Source organism: Aythya marila (assembly GCF_965140915.1).
Source record: "Aythya marila genome assembly, chromosome: 32".
Lineage (NCBI taxonomy): Eukaryota > Metazoa > Chordata > Aves > Anseriformes > Anatidae > Aythya > Aythya marila.
The window spans coordinates 416,586-436,035 of record NC_139073.1 but is presented as its reverse complement, the minus strand read 5'-3'; the positions used below and the strand labels follow the sequence as shown (position 1 = coordinate 436,035).

At 42.5% G+C, this 19,450-nt stretch overlaps 1 long non-coding RNA gene across 1 annotated transcript; it reads left to right on the top strand.

Annotated features, from left to right (window-relative positions):
* Positions 1–16,151: 16,151 nt before the first annotated feature.
* LOC309889089 lies at positions 16,152–19,306 on the top strand. Its single transcript, XR_014319186.1, has 3 exons — positions 16,152–16,296; positions 17,121–17,199; positions 18,719–19,306. It is a non-coding gene; the product is annotated as an uncharacterized lncRNA (long non-coding RNA).
* Positions 19,307–19,450: the final 144 nt, after the last annotated feature.

Below are 19,450 nucleotides of genomic sequence, written 5' to 3'. Positions count from 1 at the left end.
AGAACAAACCAGTTGCACTCCAGCACCTCCCTGGAGCACACAAACTGCTCTCTGCAGTACTGAAGAATCTTCTGGGGCACACAAGTGACCCCAGAGGAATATAGCATCTTCCTAGAGAGCCCAAAGATATTCTCAGGGCACACAAGCAACTCCCTAGGGCATACAAGCATACCCCTGGGGCACAAGAAAAGCCTCCCTGGGGCACACAAAGTTATCCCCTAATCACACAGAGTTGTGCCCCTGTCACCGAAGCATGTCCCTGCAGCACAGATGCATCTCCCTGGAACAACCAAGCACCTCACCGGAGCACACAGAAATCTTCCCACCACATGCCTATATCTGAGTGGAGAACCCAAGCATCTCCCCAGGGTTCCAAAACACCACCCGGGGCACACAAACCTCTCACTGGAGATGGGAAGCACCTCCCTTGGCACCCAAGATCTTCTGTGGGATGCACAAGATCCTGCCAGGCATCATCTGAAGGCACATCAGCATTTTCCATCTGGCACCCAAGCATCTCCCTGGTCACCCAAGCATCTTTCTGGACATCCCAGCATCTCCCCAGAGCAATCAGGCATCAATCCAGGTCATCCCTACACCTTCCAAAAGCCCCAAGGCTCCTCCCTTGGGCATTAGATAATGTATCCCTGGGGCACGCAAGCAGTATGTCAGAGCACCAGAGAATCTCCCCAGGCCACACAAACACCTCCCTTGAATATGCAGGCACCTCCATGAGGCTTGGGTCTCTCAAGGTGCTGCTTGGTCCTCTATTTAGGTGTGTGGGTAGTTAGGTGTCGTGCTGTACGGAAAGGTGGAGCCCCTCCCTTGATGGACAGTAGTGTGTGGGCTGTGATGTAAGCAAGCGGAAGAGGCGCTATGGGCCTCGGGTATAGAACCCCATCTGACTCGACAATAAACGCCAATTGCCATCCACCATATTACAGAACAATATAACATTCTCCATCACATCTGCATTTCTGCAATGACCTTGCTTTTATTAAGTTCTTGCCACTGTAAGAGAACAGTCATTTCCATCTACTTTACTAACTTTTCCTAAATGCTACTCGCTTTGCTACATTTTCAGCTCCAAATTTTGCTATCAATTTACTTCTAACATGCTCATCATCCTTTTGCAATTCTAAATCGTCCTCTCTGCTCCATACAGGGGATCCATCCAAACGCTGCTCTGTCTGCAGAAAGTATGATGTAGTCTCCACTTCACCAGTGTTTTTCAGAAAGGCCTGTGTAACAGCGAACAGGTCCACGTTAAACCTTTCCATGAAGTGCCGCATCGTTTTCACTACTTCTCCCACCACACTGGAAGAAGAGCAAGTGCTTCTTGGTCTGTCTGCCCTTTGTAACCGAGTGCCAGGGACATTGGTGTGTGTGAGCCGAGGGACCGAGCGGCCTGGGGTTGGTCGCCGTGCCGTTCCTGAACCGGGTCGCCACTGCCCCCTGAAGGCAACAAGTGGTGCCAAAACCCGGGAAAACTCCTGGATTTGGGAGAACGGCGGCCGGAGCGGAGGGACCAGCCCGGCGGGGAGGACGCTCCCGGACCAACAAGGAAGATGGAAACCCTTGTGAAGGTCGTATCAAAGTTGTGGAAGCTATGGGGTGGCTCAGCTGAGGAAGCCAGGGGTGCCGGTGGGGAACCAGAGCCTGGGGAAATCTGGGAGAGACCACCGCCATGTGCGCCCCAGTACGGCGCTGATTCGTCGGGTGAAGAAGCCGCCTGCGGGAACGGGGATGAAGTGCTAGGTTTGAGTAACACGTGGAAATGGGAGAAAGAAAACGGTTGCGGGGTTCGACCGGGGAGGAGGTAGAAGCGCGAGAGAGGGGCAGAGAGCCGATCGGAACGGCCATCCGAAAAAACGCTCCAGTGGCGCAAACGCCTCGCTGAGAAGGCGGCGGGGCGAGCCACGAGGGAGAGAGCGGCCCCCCCGCAGGGGCAGTGGGCGGGGCCCGAACTCGACGGGAGGGTAGCGGGACTCGGAGGAGACCAGTCAGCCGAGCTCCGACTCCGGATCAGATACCGCTCCAAATTCGGAGGAGGAAATGGGGACAGATAGCAAAAACATCCCCAACCGAAATAAAGCTGCACCGCGAGGGGGAGAAATTCCTCTCACGGATCGGAGGAAAATTAAGATTGTGTGTGCCGTCTGGGCTCTATTGGCCATGTTAGCGTTCCCGGTCTGGGTGACAGACGGGGGGCAGAGGGTTCACTCACCAATAAACCCGAAGGATGTACAAGCGGTTGTTAAAGCCATTGCAGATAAAGGGCTTCATTCTGCAATGATCTCCACCCTCATAGATGGTGTTTTCGGGGGAGACAATATGCTCCTGTTTGATATAAAACAAACTTGTCGACTGATCTTTGACGGGGGGGGGGGGATGATCATTTTTAAACAAGAATGGGAGGACAACTGTATGCTAGCCTGCAGTGCCTAATGGGTATGGACCCAACAGTGATCACCCCCCAGGCGCAAGCCCAGGGCCTGTGGGCCCATGGCAACGCTCCAACTTCCAGTGGAAAATGCTGCCTCAAGGAAAGATCAACTCGCCTACTGTTTGCCAGATCACAGTGGCTTGGGCGCTGGCACCAGTTCGGCGCATTGACCCGACCGCGACTCAGAATAAAACTAATGAAAACTGAGTTTCTGTTCACAGGAACGGATCATCGGACACCCCCGTAATCTGTATACCCCGGTGACAAGAGAAGACAATAAGTCAGCAAGCGTCCTGTCTAAGCCTGAGAGTTCCACACTGGCAGAATCCAGACAACAGCGAAGCGACCTCCGTGGGTGGGGGGCTGCGATGCCGTTGTGTGATCTTATCTTTGGACCTTGTATACTAAATAAGCTTGTGTTGTTTGTTAAAAGCTGGTTAGAGAAAGTTTACATTATGTTGGTAGAACACCAACAGCTACTTTAAGAGTGTATTTACTCAGGGTTACCAGTTACCTCCTAGTTTTCTCCTGGTTATTGTGCCTTATGTTTTTTATTTAAGTTATGATGTCTACGTCTTAAGATTGTTATATTTTAGCTAATTTGGTTGTGCATAGGGAGGGGGGAAATGTGGGTAGTTAGGGTCTGGCGGCCGGAAGATGTCGTGCTGTACGGAAAGGTGGAGCCCGTCCCTTGATGGACAGTAGCGTGTGGGCTGTGATGTAAGCAAGCGGAAGAGGCGCTATGGGCCTCGGGTATATAACCCCATGTGACTCGACAATAAACGCCATTTGCCATCCAGCACATTGGTGTCTGTGAGCCGATGGACCGAGCGGCCTGGGGTTGGTCGCCGTGCCGTTCCTGAACCAGGTCGCCACTGCCCCCTGAAGGCAACACATAAGTTAGTGATACTACTGAAAGAGTTGTGGTTCAGATGTAGATCTGATTTCTCCTAAGCACGCTGAATTCACAGCTGTTGATCCTCCAGAGGAGGCTTTGCAATTGAACACGTGGAGAATAGGTAAATTTCCCGCTGTTGTTTTCCTCTCCTCTTGTTTTGTTTTGTTTTGTTTTTTTCCTAGTAGCATAGGCTTAAGACTCTGAAGAAACGGGCTGCTTTTTTTCATTTCCAGCACTGGCTGTTCCTCCTCAGTCCCGCCTTGTATTTTTTCAGTCATAGGGTATGTGAATGTAAATTCTTGGGAGAGAGGTAGAAAACTCTGTTTCAACTGGTGTTTTTTTCAGCTCTGTGGGGAGAACAAATAGGGTGGTTTTGAATATTCTGGCTCTTATTCAGAGCAGCATGTGGAGGGAGAGAGATGCGTTTGCTTTTTTAGTGCAATGGCTTCAGAAGCAAGAGGGGAAAAAACACTTTCTCTGGGAGCTGGAGAAGGTGTCCTAATCACCGGAGAGGTTTCTAAATGGCATATCTTTGCGAGTGTTCTGTAGTCCGGAGGTTTTTGTTTGTTTGACTTTGGAAGGTTTTCCTCTTAATATTCACGTCCTTCAGCAGAAGTGAGAAATGTGATCTTATTTTGTGCAGTGTCGTGGACCCTCCGAAATCTGCTGGGAATGATGAATACCTCGCACAGTACCAATGTGATGACGGTGGAGAGAAGGAGAAACCAAGACGATCAAAAGAACGTGACCTCATTTCAAAAGAAAACGTTTTGTCCGGCAAAGAGTCTTGTGAGCCTGGTGAGAAATTGCGGCAAACTTCCTCTCTCAAGTCTGACACTGAATGTAGCTCTAAAAACCTTTCCTCCTCAGCTATTACAGAGAGATGCCAAGATACAAAGGATGAGACTAAAACCACTGACAAAGGGCGTTACCAAAGCAAGAGGGAACGTGCTCCTACTGAAGAGAAGGAGAGTCCAAAAGCAGGTCCTTCCAGCAAGAGGAGGTGCTCTCAGAGCATGGAAGTTGTTGAGCAAAAGCGTCACAAGCAGGAGTACTGGGAGGGAAGCAGGTGCAGAGCTTTCCCTGCTGAAAGAAACAGCCCTGAGAATGGCAGACGAGCAGTCAAATATTCAAAGTACAGATCTGGCAGTGGAGGAAGATCAGAACAAGGTAGCAATAGATATTACCGATCCAAAGGGGAAAGAAGTTGGAGCAGAGAAAGATACCATCGAGATGAAGCACGGAGATGGGAAAGATGTAGCTATTAGAACGATTACTATTCACCTCATGCGACAGGAGACAGTAGAGAGAGAAAGTTCTCTCACGGAGATGCAGCCCTTGACAAATCGACTGCAACTTAACTACAGCAGGTCACATAAGCGTTATCATTACAAAAGCGGATGGCCTCACGGTTCCCTCTTGAGAGAGGAAGATGTACGTCGCTTTAGCACACCCCGAGCAGACTTGCATCGTTGCTCAGTACTTCAGCAACATTCCGGAAGACATTCTCGTGAAAGACATGCGCTTCCACCTGTGTCAGCTCATTTGGAGAACTGTCGCCAGAAAAATGAAACAGAAGGAAACAGAAAAAGAAAATATACCCGTGCAGAAGGTAGTGAAAGTGAAATAGAAAGGAAAGACAGAAAGATAGAAAAGGAGCTTTTAGGTGGTGAAAAAAATGCAAAAATATCACAAGTTCTAGAAGAAAAAGAAGTCTAAAGATAAACATGGAGAGAAGGATTCCAAGTAAGCAAGGATTCCAGCATGCTCCGCATATTTTATCCTAATTCTTTTCTGGGTGCTTCTCATGTCTTCCTTTTTTTTTTTTTTCTCCTTTTTTTTCTTCTCTCTTTTTTTTTTTTCTGGTAGTTTCTAAGTTATTTAGATAGCATCAGCTGACTGGGGATCATGTTGTTAGGTTGATCAGTGAAGACGTGAAAGCTATTGTTGAATTGTGTCAGAGCTTTGGACCACATAATTCGAATCACATCCGTACACCATTCTGGATTAGGTTAAAAGTTTTTTTCTGCTTGCACCTATTCCAGAGCTAGCCATTGTTAATGATCTGTGTACAAACCAGGACCTATGGTCCTTCAATCTGAGGGCTTAAGTTTGCTGCATCTAAAGTAAGTTGCGTGTGCACATAGCACCACAAAATAGCTGACATGCTGCAAATCATCACCTGTGGTAAAATAAATCAAGTTTCATATAGGCAACAAGTGCCACATCTTTTTTTTCTCTTTTTAACTTGCATGTTTCTTTCAGACTTCACGATTTGTGTTTCTGTGCGCTCCACTTTGACAATGCCAATCGCAAGCGTAAAAGAAGAAGAAAAAGGAGAAGAAGAAAAAGGAGAAACACCAGGAAAGCGAAAGGCTCCTTGGAACACTTAGATCATTGTTTCCAGAAGATAATGTGGGAGAAGAAGGAAGAATGCCATCCTCCAGATGGCTCTTCATGTGAGCAATGCAGAAGCGAGGGCAGTAAACAACCTTACAAGGAAAGGAAGCCTTCCAGCGCAGGCGAAAGCAAGAAATACAGCTCCATGGCATCCAACGAGTATATTAAAGGTAAGCGGCCGCAGTGTGTTTGAGGAATTCCTTTTATATTAATGTAGAGATTATTTCAACCAGTCTTGAAGTGCTTGATGACTTAACAGTCTGCAGATTTATTATCAAATCAAAAAAAGCCGACTTGGTAGACTATTTTTTTCCCAGTTTTGAATGACCACTAGGAAGAAGGTTGTTCCGGCATCAAACAGGATCTTGGCTTCACCCGGACAAGCACTATCACCCATTTTCATGGCACTTTTTAAAAGATCAGTAGAGAATATTTTACAAGTTGTGCAGAAGATCTTCCCGTATGCACAGCTTGCGCTAAAGGAGGACTGACAGCAAGATATAACCACAGCATCCACTTCTTTATAATTCCTCTAAAGCAAAAACTTGTGGTTTGTGCAATCAACTTAAACCTTTCAGACATAATGATGGTAGAATTTTATTTTTTGCATGTGCATGTCTTTCTTTTGGGCATGTCTGGAATATAACGCATAGGTTTTATTGTGGATTCGAAACTGAAATGCCAAATGGAAGCTCTGAATGACTCAATACACAGTAAAGGACGATGCGTTCTCTACTGAAGCATCCTGCTTCTGATGGCAGCTAAGATAATTAGCATTTGTAGAGGTTGACTTGAGGTTTGAAGTATAAGGCACCTATTTTTCTTTCAAAAATCAAAACTCAGATCTTTGGAGGGGAAGCATTTCTAGGTCAATGTTTCTAATTCCTTTCTGAAGAATGTCAGGACCAGGATACAAGTATAACTGGTCTAAGCTAAATATTGTTTTAGCTATCATCATTTTTAACCAGTCTCCTAATTTAAATGTTTGTGGATCATACTATACATGTGCACGTGAGATCAATTAGCATTAATACTTACTAGACGAATGGAATTCTGTGACCATCACATCCTTTATCACCGTGCTTTCATTGTGGGAACCTCCTCCAGAAAGAAATGTTCTTTTTTTTTTTTTTTTTTTTTAGTTATTTAGCAACTGCAGAAATTGTTCGTAATCTCCTTTATTCCAAGGGGGAGAAAAAAATCACCAAGAGTAGCATACCTTATCACATCAGTGATACCACATCAGTGGGACTTAGTACAGCTTTGTAGGGCCTTGTGCCATCTCCTTAAATCTGTGGTGGGATGAACTCTAGGAAATAGCTTTCAGTGTGTGCTCTCAAATGAAGAAAGGGTTTTGGCACTTATTTAGAAGCTGTATTAATGTAAGAGAAAGAGACAAAGGCTATTCAGGAAAGTTAACAAACCTCTTTTGCCTTTCAGAGCATTTCAATCCTATTTTACAAGATGATATGTTCGACAGTGATGACGATGCATCCTTGGTTTCTGGAGATGAATTAAAAGATGGAATGCCTGACGGACCAGAGAAAAAACGCCTCTGTTTCAGCAGGTAAAGAAAGATAGATCCCTGTTACGTTTAAATTCTCAGGTCTGCTGAGTCTTTTAAACAGTTCCAGCTGTTAAAAGTGCGAGGGGTGGTAGACGAAGGGGTAACATCAAGTTTGTGTGTTGAAGAGGTGCTTGGTATTCACAAGAAGAAAGGGTGAAGGGACTAAAGTAGTAATGAAGTTGCTCTGAATAACTAAATTGAAAAGCGCAGGCTTCTCTTCCTAAGCCAAAGTGATCCGTAGACTACCAGAACACGTTGACTTAATCCATGGCGTTCTTTGAAAGACTCAAGACCACATAAATGTCCTGTCTGTCCTTTTAGCTAAAAATACGCCAACTTTATGGGTTTGTGTTGCCACCTTTTGCCCTTGTGTTTTCCAGGATTGTTAAACCAGTAGTGAATTATGTAGCAGAAAGAAAACTGAGAAATGGCTTGTTAAAACACCTTGAGAAAAATTTGAACGGTGTCTTTATTTGTTAAGCCACCAAGTTGTGTTAATCTTTTGGTATTTTAGTATGGAAGTCATGCAAGCCCACAGTTGGAAAGTTAGATCATGTTGTTGCAGCTGGATCAGTTATTTTTCTCAGTTTCTATTGCTGTGCTGTCCAGAAGATTTTCTGTGCTTCAGAGCAAGGCTAAGTCTCTAGCATCTTTGATTTAAGCCAGCAAAGGTACAGCCTGATTGTAGTGGGGAAACAAATGCTCCTAGCAAATTTATTTCCTAGTAGTAAAGCAAGATTGCAGGGATATTAATTTGCAGTCTTGGTTTAGTAAAGAATAGGAAACACAAGGGAAGAAGATGAAACATTTGGGATGACTGAATAACTTAACTGGAAATCTTACATGTATTTAATATACCACTGCCATTTGGATTATTTGGGGAGGGAAAAGAAAGTCTATAGGAAAAGTACTTGGAACATCTGTGTGTCTGTCTATTCAGCACCTCATTTATAAACTTGTTTTCTTAACTCTTGTTCTAGGAGTGCTTTCTGCGAACCAACATCATGCCGGCCCCGTCCGCTAATAGTAGGAAAAGAAGGGTACGGCCAGGTTTCTTACGTGGCACCCGCGGTGTTGCACGCTTTGGAGAAGTTTCCCGTTCACACCCTGGACCTTTCTGTTCTGCTTACAAACGTTGCACTGCCAGAAGAAATCTGCGGACACGTACCTTTTTATTCTCATCGGACTCACTGACTGTATGTAAAGGATCAATCGAGTTGCAAGTAAGGTGAGCAAAATTCATTGGTAATGGAGGTGGCCTTGTTTTAATGTGCTGGGATGTTTGCTTCTGTCTGAAAATCCCCTTTTCTTTTAGACAAAACCACAGACAATCTGGATGTTGTACATGTCCACATTTTCCATGCCCAATTTCACAGTGAGGATGTTGCTAGCAGCTCAGGAAGCTGGGCGGTGTTGCTAATAAACATCTCTTTGTGGAAAGAAATGCTGCTCATGTCACTGGGATCCAGAAAGTAGTTTTCATTGCCTCCTAAGACTGTGTGCTCCCAGTAGATGGCTCTGTACCAGACTGCATGTCGGCTACTTTTTGTAGCCTTCTTTTAAATTATATTAGTAAGGCAACCAAGGTTTGGGGCTTCTGTTTATTTTGTTTTCACACGGACATACACAACTTGTGCTGTTGCAGTATGTGCAATAAAAGCATTAACATTCACAAAACACTTCATTTGCACGCTGATGTGGTTTTAACTAGAAAAAATGAACAGATTTGGTGTTTTTACGTTTAGGCAGGAAATCCATTTTATTGTTTGGCATCACTACCTCAAAATATTTTTACCTTTAGTGGAAACGTTTGAGAGCCATACAAGTAAGGACAGACATGTTACATGACTGAATACTGATGTGTCCCATAAGAGGGACATTTCCTTTCTTTGTTATGTGATGATTGTGGCTGTGGCCATACAGCTACGGTGTCTAGCCACTGCCTGAATATATCCTTCCCATCTTCTGACTAGAGTTCTCCGAATACTGATAATCTGAAAGGGTGCACAGAGAAATTCCTTATGTGAAAGGATGCTTGCCACTCTGTTCACGTAGTTTCATTTCATGGGGCAGTCCGATGGCTATGTAGCTATGTATTAACAGGTTATTCTACGTGTTTTAGTTTTCTTACCCAAGCTTTCCTTTTCGGTAGCTGATCCGAAATGCTCAGAAGACAGCACCAAGCATAATTTATGTCCCAGATATCCATTTATGGTGGGACAACGCTGGACCTGCCTTGAAACTTACTTTTCTAACTCTACTACATAACATTCCAGCATTTTCGCCAGTTTTGCTGCTTGCTACGTCTGATGTATGTCACTCAGATCTCCCAGAAGAGGTATTTGTCAATACTTTTCTTACTATTTCTTCAGTGTCTTGTGATTTATGAATGCTTTCAGCATCAAAATGCTGTGCTTTGTTAAATGCATGCTGTTATTACTCAGGCACCCTAACAAATCACTTAAAATTTGCTTAGAGAAAAAGAATACTGTGAAAGCATCTGCTTAAGGTTTTTTCTGAGTCAAGCAAGTGACTTTCACCCCTTTCTCATGCATGCAAATAATAAATTAATACAATAATTCCGGTGGCTACAAAGTGGTTCAGTCAAGAATATGCAGTGCTTGAAATGACAAGAGGATGTCTTTACTGAAGAGATTTTTTCTGACAGTCTGCCATTCCATGCTATGGTGGGTAAACTGCTAATAATGCAATTTAGTAGAGAATTGAAACACTTTGATTAAAAAAAATAAAAAATCAGTTTCTTTCTTCAGATAGGCCAAAGCATTCCAAGCTGGAAAGCTGAGTTCCAATTTCTGCTAAAGTAACTTTGGAATCGAATTCTAGTTGTAGTCCTAAATAAACTGTAGTAAAAGTACATGCAGGACTTCATTGACTTCTGAGAGTTTACATTAAGGGAAGGTGCCCAAAACAGGACCACACTGTTCTCATTCTGATTATTTTGTCTCAGTTATTGGGGGAAGAGAACGGGTCTAACCTAGAGGTGTTTATTATCAACTGCTTTGAAAGTGCTTGAGTTCCCACAGAAGTTTTTGTACAGGTTGTAAATTCCTTCTAAAATAAGTAGTGAAATTCCTTACCTACCTTTTAATACTAGAACTTGAACATGGAGGAAGACGTAGAGGTACTAGCTACTTCAGACACCTTTTGGTAGAGAAATAAAAACTCAGCAAAAAGCCCTCACTTGTCTGCTGAAGCCTTTCTCTTCCCTCTATAGCCATAAAGGTTCTAAGTAAAGGATGCAGCAAGGCAAGTAAATACAAAGGAGGCGCTGTTGGATGTGGTGAAAGCCATTACTTTATCAGTGTAGCGTACAATCCCTTCAGCGAGCTTTAATTCTACAGGTGATTCTTAAAGGCGATATTTGAATTTGCCGTGCCAGCCTGTGAAAATGTAGCCTTTTAAGGCCAGGAAGATAACTTTTTTCAGTTTGTGTTCTTCAGGTTATTATTAATTTGAAAAGGTACTCGTCTTTTTGGAATAGAATATGAGTTTTTGTGGCCTTAAATCTGAAATGTCTTTCCTCCTTCTGCTTTAGATCCCAAAATTATTTAATAAGGAATTTGGAGAAGTGTGCAATATTGAATTGTCTGGTAGGGCAGAGAGAGCAGCTTTTTTTGAGGACCTAATTCTAAATGAAGTGGCTAAGCCTCCTGTAAAGAAAAGAGGTGAGGAGGATATAAGAAGTACATCTAAAACTTTCCTATCGAAGTTACTAGCTCTTTGGGATTTGCTTTGGTGGTCATTTTCTGTCAGTAATTTGTCATATGTCATTTTGCTGACTCTCAAATGTCTCTTATGGGATTATTCGCTGAAAGCCCTGTTTTCGTTCTAAAAAGCCAGTCCAAATGCCAACACAGTTTGCTCGTGAAAAGGCTTTGATACGTAGGCATGTCACAGCACTGAAAAGCACAGAGATCTTTCCTTATAATTACAAACAGTATTTATAGGACTACTTGAATGAAGTCTAAAGCCCTTTCTTGGACTGTCAGTTCCTGTGGGAACAGGAATAGGAGCAGCAGTTTGTAAAAATAAGTTTTGAGGTCCTGTTCTCTGTTTCATCTGGAACTCCTCAATAGGAATCAATCATAAGTGCAGTGTGTTTTCTTTTTCCTCCAATTGGCTGCTTATATCCCTTTTTCTCCTTAATTTATTAGATAAGCCTAAACTAGGGGCGTGTATTTCAAAGACAGATGTAACTTGAATATACCTGCGGATCAGCAAAAGTCCTCTTCATGTGGGCATCCACTGGCTTTTCTTCCCCTTTTCTCCTAGGTTCTTGAGCTGTGAAAAATCTAGACAAATATATATTTCCTCATCTGAACTAGTCATTAGGCTCCTCTTCTGGTCTGAGGGAAGAAATCAGCACCTCTCGGCCCAGTTATCTCATTCTAAAGTAGATGCCTGCAATAGGTACTTCACAGGTGCAATTCATGCACCTTTTCCTCAATGTCGACAACAAAGAAAATGTCGGATGGCTTGCTCAGCTTTCACTGTTGTGATTTTCTGAAGCAAAGTGAAATGAATCTCCCACCCTCAGTGTTTCTTCTCTACCATGCACGTGCTTCTGACCTCCCTACTTCTTGTTGTCCTCTCCTAGCAGCTCTAATGCCAGTTGAAAGAGCCCTTCCATTTTTGAGAAGCAAACTGGTTAATTTCAGCATCTTCTGATGCATCGCAAATGTTCAGAGTTTTTAGGAAGTCGTTTATTTAAAGTTTTCAGAATAATTTTGGTAGACAGTGTGCAAGGTTAAGAAAACCCCTGAATGCTTGTATTTGATCTGCAGGTACCTGACTATGCCACAAGGATTAAAGAGCTGATGGATCTTTCAACAGTTCTGACTCAAATTGACTCGCGCCAGTACCTCGCTGCAGGAGACTATCTGAAGGACATCGATCTAATCTGTAACAATGCCTCAGAGTACTACCCGGATCAAAGATCTACAGGTGAGGATGTGCTTTTTAGCCCTAGTTTAAAATATCTGTCAGATGTATAGATGGATAAATGCTGTGTGTGGACAATAGACTTCGGATGGATGAGATGATTTTGGACATCCACAGAGAACATCTCTTACCACATTGTAAATATTTTATCATTTTGCTACTTGGGTATGGAATTGTGATACAAGTGTTCCCAAGGAACTAGTGCTTTTGTTTTAATTAACTTCGATGTTGTTATGCTGAAAATATTCACTGAGATAACCTTTTGGAACCAACCTATGAAGAAAGCAATTTTTTCTGTGATCAAAACAGTTTCATTGGTTGGTAGACAACATTCAGTTAAAGTCTGTAAAATTTCAGATCGTCACAGCGCCTATGTTTTGCAAGACACTGCATATTCAATGGCGAGGAACGAAATGGATACAGAGTTTGGACGACTTTGTGAACAAATTAAAGAATCTCGTGAGAAAAGAGGTACATGCTTTAACGCTAAGGATTTGAAGACTTGTCTCTGCATTTGTAACTGAAAATGCACGGCAAAGATCTTTGGTATCTATTCTTTATTGCAAGGTCGCACCTCTCCAGCGTGTGCTCCATGCGACAACTCCAAGTCACCACAGCAGAACCCTGCTACTGAAGACGACAAGCCAGAGGAAGAGTCATGAAAATGAGGAGATGACAGCGGCACCTGTAGATGCCAGTACACCCATTTCTAATGGCAAGTTGCATTTTATTCAGCTGCTCTTGTCATTCATACCTTCTCTGTTCTTGAGGCGCAACAGGTGTCTCTGATGCCTGGCTCTTTATGCCAGAGGTATTTTGTTTTCAAATTGACTTCCAAATGGGAGAGAGAAATCCAGAGGTCATTCATTCAATATAGTGATGAATTAAAGTTCAAAGAAAGTTGGTTCATTTGATGTACTCTTACTGGAACTTCATTTTGTAAACAGAACGACCCCCCACTCAAGGATATCACAGCTTCCCTCCCGTACTAAAAATGATAGTACTCACCCTTGTAGGAGCAGCAATGTGAAGAAGGTCAAGGGCAGTAAGAAGGGTTCAAAGCTTTGATATAACAAGCCTTACACTTTTTTTGACAGAGCTCCTAATCAGCATCTTTCGCAAGGTCTGGAGATGGGAGAAAAACTCAAACTAGATTTTAATTCTAGGATGTATAATGTCAAGCTTGACTGTTCCTCTGAACAGTCAATTGAATTTAAATTTTTTAAATTTAAATTAATTAGTTTAGTTTTTTTAATTTAAATTCAATTGAATTTAAAGTTTTGAATTTAAATTCCAATTGAATTTATGAAAAAAAATCCAATTGAATTTAAAGTTTTTTTGTTGTTGTTGTTTTTCACGAAACACTAAGTTTATGTGAAAGGTTTTGCTGCAATATCTTTTTGCCAAGGATATTAAGCTTAAGTTATCCACAAGAAAATGGTGGGGAGAGGGAAGCTTTAGTTTTGAAAGCTTTTTTTTTTTTTTTTTTCCCAGGTTTTTCTTGAGCACAGCAGCGTTTAAGTGTCTGCCTGCCATTAGTTGCCCCACTACCAAGTCAGGAGGGTTAATTAAACTTGCGTGAGGCAGAATTTCTTTATCTGAATCTACGTGGTTTGCATAAATATATTCTTATTTCCTTCTTTCCCTAGGATTATTCTTCTACCAGTATTGAATGTTTCAACGGACACCGTTTAAGATCAATGAGAAAAAGCATCCTGCGGTGTTCAGTCTCCAGCTTTGAAGAAAGTATGGCGATACTGAGGGGAAATGTCAAGAGAAGACGCTTTTCAAGGTACTGTATTTCTGTATGTTCAATCTCTGTTCGATCTGTAGATTGAAAAGCAAGAGAGAAAGCATGTGCAGTGAGTTGTGGCCTGATAAACCTCTGGCTAAAATCAGCAGAGGCCTATGAGCATGCTGATGGCATACCAGTACCTTAAAACTAGAATCCCTCTTCTCAGTGGAAGTCTTCTGCTTTTCTAAAAAAAACATGTGTTTTTTTTCCCAAACCCCTTTGAGGTGGTGTTGTGGTGTTTAGCTGCCGGCCGGGTTAAACCACACAGCCCTTCTCCAACCCTCCCACCTCCCTCTCTGGGATGGGGGAGGGAAACGGGAAAGTGAAGCCTGCGAGTTGAGATAAAGACAGTTTATTAAGACAGGAAAATAATGATGATGATGATGATGATGATGATAGTACTGCTAATAGTAATGTGTACAAAACAAGTGATGTGCAATGCAGTTGCTCACTACCCGCTGACCAGTGCCCAGCGTAACCCCTAGCAGCCCAGCTGCCCCGCCCTATCCATGGTGCAGCATGTTGCCATAAGGCATAGAATTCTTTGGCCAGTTGGGGTCGGCCATCCTGAGTCTGTCCCCTCGCAGCTGTTGCTGTGCGCCGATTCTGATCGCTAGTAGGAGAGTGAGACACCGAAAGTTCCTTGGCTTGTTGTAAGTACTGCTCTGCAGCAACTGAAACATCGGGGTGGTATCAGCACTCTTCTAAACATCCTTTCACACTTCCTAAGCCAAAACATAGCAACCTACCCGCCACTAGGAGGAGAACTAACTCTGTCCTAACTGAAACCAGGACATGTATCTTTTCCACTTGGGTGCTATTGCTCATAATTTTGAGAATTCAACATGAGCAAGCTAGGAAATGTGGGTACATACAGAACCGCGTGTATATGGTACGCAACAGACTTGGGATGTGGATCCTGCGTGAGGCCTACAGGCTTCTCTTTGTATACCATGGAGCACTGGCTTGTAAACATGGTGAAATTTCCCATCCTTGATGGGTCTAATACAACAAGTCTTTCCTCCCTTCTCTCCCCTGTCCTCTTTCTTAATGTAGGCAGTTGAGAAAAACACAGGTAAGTGGCTGTAAGTCCCCGGGATACCTATTTACGCTGGTTACTGAAGAGGATGGCACTTGGTCACTCCATCGCTTTCATTTGGCCCCAAAGCCTTCTGTAGTCAGCTGAATTCAGTCCTCAGTGACTTTTCTGTGAAGAGAGGTAGGTGCAAACAGGAGATTTTATGAATTCCTTGGGGAGGGAGCAGTGTGAATTGCAGCTTCGTAGGCACAAAGCAAACTGTTCTAATTGTGCAAAGTAAATTGATACTTGGTAAGTTCAAACTTAGTTTTATAGTTGGCAAGCACAAAAGTAAACCTTAGCTGTGATCCTACCAGCACAGTGGTGTAGCTCTTCCCTTCCCCTTGTCCTCTTGGCTCTTTTAATGACAGTGCAAGCAACAAACCTGTGCCAAAGGGTGCTGTATAGTAAACAATGGGCAGGCTTTTTTCTAAAAAGCACGAGTTTGAGTTATGTGGTGTTTGGGTGTTTCTCTTGAAACGATTCTTACCTCCTTGAGCTGTTAGATCATAATGCAGGAAATGAAAGTGCTGCATGCATAAACAGAGTAATCAAACATACACCTCTTAGGAAGAGGCTTGCAATGTAATAGTGTTTGTTTTGAGCACTGTTAGATACAGTTTGACATGAATGGAGTGAAAACACCTTAGAGAAAGGTGTTGATTGTTCTCACTTTTCCAAGACAGAAATAACTGGAGTAGATTTCCCTCCTGCATGGAACAAAAGTTGCACCTTTTTTTTTTGTCTGGCTAGCTTTCAGTCTCTTTAAGAATTTCTCTACAGGTCACAGTTTTAAGTAGACGGTTTAAACGTGCAGAGCGATAAGTAAGTGGAATGCAGTGGTTGTGACAACAACTTCTGATCTGAAATGTAAAGAAAAATCAATCCACTTCAGGGTGCCTTTTTTGTTTGTCTGTTTCCATTTTACAAGAGCAACGGTGAAATAAGGAGAATCCCATCTTCACTGTTTCAAAATACTTTGTTTCTGCGTTTCAGTCACCAGAACATTGAGGAGTAGAGCTGGTGCAAAAACTGTGAGACGAGTCCACGGAGAAAACAGGGACTTGGAGCTGCGCCGCAGCTGTAGAGTCGGACGCAGTCGGTACTCTACTACTAACTCGTCCATTCTATTTGACAAACTTATAACAAAGTAAGTCATCTTTTCTTGCAGACCTCTTAAAATGATCTTTCTTAGCAAGCCTTTGCACTATGGCATGATGTTGGCCTCGACTTGCTCTGTATTTTGACAGCAAAGAGGTATGGCTGCTCCTGGCATTGAGAGTTCAATTTGTTGAGTTTTCCCCATTTGGCAGTTTTCTTAGCATCAGAAGTGCCTTCATTTTTAATGAACTTTTGGTTCCATACTCACAAAAGTAAATGTAATGCTTGATTAAGAAACTGAGGATGGTTTGATACAGTCAAAGCAAAGTAGTCCTAGCGATTCTGCATTTCTGTCCATGGTTTATTTCTGTTTCTGAAGCCAAAATTGTTTTCTGCTTCAGAATTTGCTTTCCTTGCATTTCATCATTTTCTACAACACGAAACTTAGATTCCCATGTAGAGAAGAACAAACAGCCTTTCCTCGGTTAACAAAAAATGACTTAATGCTACTGTGCAGAGCAACTTAAGAAGGATTAAAAGTTGACATAATTTTTTTATAACATCTTAGTAGGATGTCAGAATTCTTATTTTCCTCCTGCATTTAAATATATATATATTTTAAATGTGCTCAGTAAGAGGGGAAAATAAACCTGAAAACAGCGTATGTTTGCAAATCCTCAAAAGCTTGTTCTTAAATCTCTATCAAAAATAAAGATTTGACCTAATTTTTTGGTAATGTCTAAAATCTTGGCTAAGTGTCAATGACTTTTGCTTTGTGCGTACTACATTAAAATCTCTTACTGATTATGTGTGCTGTTTTATTTTGTTCATACATGCCTAACTTTGCTCTTACATGTCAACTTTGTATCTTAGTACTGCGGAAGTTGTGCTACAAAAAATGGATGAAATGGAGCAGATGCGTAGATGCCAAAGATGTTGGGAAGATGTTGAGGTACAAATGACAGAGCAAATACTCCGTCAGTTTGCCATTTTTGTAGAGTATTTCACGTAGGGAAGTAACTTAGTTGTAATTTTTAATTGAACTGAAATAACTTCCTTCCAAAGAATAGTGTGGTCTAAACTACCATTTGGTCTTGCTCTCTGGTTATATCTTCATGTCTTACTGATACGGTTGTGCTCCAGATATCTTTTAAGAGTGGAGGAAGCATCTTCTGCAGAAGATGTGGGATAACGGGGAGATGCTGAAATGCATGTCTTCCACTCCAGTTTCTGAATTGCCTTCTGCATTTTGAATAGACACTGTTTACAAACAGCTGTTTCGGACTTGGGTTTTTACTCCAAATGTTACTAAAAGCTCTGCCTGGGGGACTGAATATGCAAAAAGACCGGTGCTTTCCATCAGCTTGGCAGTTTAAGCTGTTTAGCTTTTTATCCGTAACTCCTAGATCATATTTCTCGTCATGCTCAGGAACGCACTTACTTGGAAAGCTTAACAAAAGGCAGTGCATGGCTTCCTGTGTTGGTCACTCGCTCGAATTTTGATTCCTGTTAACATCTTTTTTCCCGAGAGCTCACAAAGAGTCTCCAGTATCATGTAGCTTTAATCATCTGTTACAGGCAAATGGAGCTGTTTTCTTTAATTGACCTAACTTGCATTTTAGAATTCTTCCTTGGTTGCAAACTGCTCCCAGAGTTTTCAGGAACTTGAAGCCTTTCAAATTTCCAGCTGAATGAACTGATGGCTACTTTATGTATATTTGTTCGTGTGCTGGCCTTGCCTGAGAGCTTAAATAAACCCCTGTCTCTAGAGGAACCCCTGTTAAAGCTGTATGCAGCAATCATACTCCTCTGTCTTAGTTTTGCTCTATTAAATTAAACTATTTTATTAAATTACTGTTTCTTATGAATGATAGGCACATCGTTTTAAAACTTCCCGATAACCTACTTTCATAGCTTTTTGTTTAGCTCTGAATTGCCTTCTTTTTCTCTCAAATCACAGAATGGTTGAGGTTAGAAGGGGCCTCTGGAGGTCACCTGGTCCAACCCTCCCCTGCTCAAGCAGGGACACCTAGAGCTGGTTGCCCAGGGCTGTGAAATGAATCCAGAATTGTCCACAGTACTTTTTATTAGCATCTCTCACACGCCTGTATGATTTCTTTTGGTATGTCTGCTAGAAAGGTAGTTCTTTTTCCTTGCTTCTGTCACACTGTAGGTTATTAACCTATGATTAACTAATGCACTCAGTTTTGTATCTGGGCAAGTATTTAACCACTGCATGTACTGAGCCCTGGTTTAGAGCAGAAATTCTTGTTACTGATTGTGGGTGCACGCAATCATATTCCCATTCTCTCCTCTTGTGCAATAATTTATTTTTTGTGTGTATACGGGGTGCCTCGATAATGTTACTGTGTAAGCATCAACAGACAGACGTGTCTGTCAGTGGATGTACATGTATGCACGTCTGTTTTTCTGCACGTTTGTGACCGATCTTTCTTGCTGCTTGGAATTAGGAGAACCTTGATATCTTGACCTGTGTGAAGTCGGACTTTGAAAGAACTGGACCTGGCAGTCCAGATGAGATTGGTGAGTTCTGGTTTTAAGTTTTCTTTACTCTGTTCTAACCAAAAGCCTTGTCTTAAACAATTGAAACAAGCTAATCTACTGGGTATTTGTCTTCTGTAACAATTCTGTGTTGCTATTGACTTCACAAGCCTTAGTATGAGCTCTAGGGCTGTACTGTAGTGAGCTCAGAACAGGTGAAAAAAAAAAAAAAACAACAAAAAACAAACAGCCCTTTTCCAAACTGCTTACAAGATAAAAGGCAACAGATGGTTGTAGACAGGTGGGAATGGAAAGAAATGGACAGCATTACTCAGCATGTGAAACGGCGATACCGCTACAGCAGGAGCGTGACAGTTTTCATGGTTTTGAGCAGCACAGCAAGAATTTTCAGGAAGCAAGATAGATAGGCTGCCAGAAGTGTATGAAAAGCTCCTCCCAGGCGTGAAGCTCAGCAGGAGGGAAGATAGCGTTGTGCATTTCTGTGTTTAGGAGGCAGTCACCGTAAGCTGCTGTCAGGGCCTGTAATTAGGAGCTGTCATCTGGGTACTCAGTGACTTGTGGAATGAGGTTAAGCCACGAAAGCCCATATTAACTTGGAAGTGATGGGAAAACTTACAGTTTTTGAGAAGAACATTAGTTGTGATTAAGGCAGTAAATTAGATCATCCTTGTAGGAGCTTT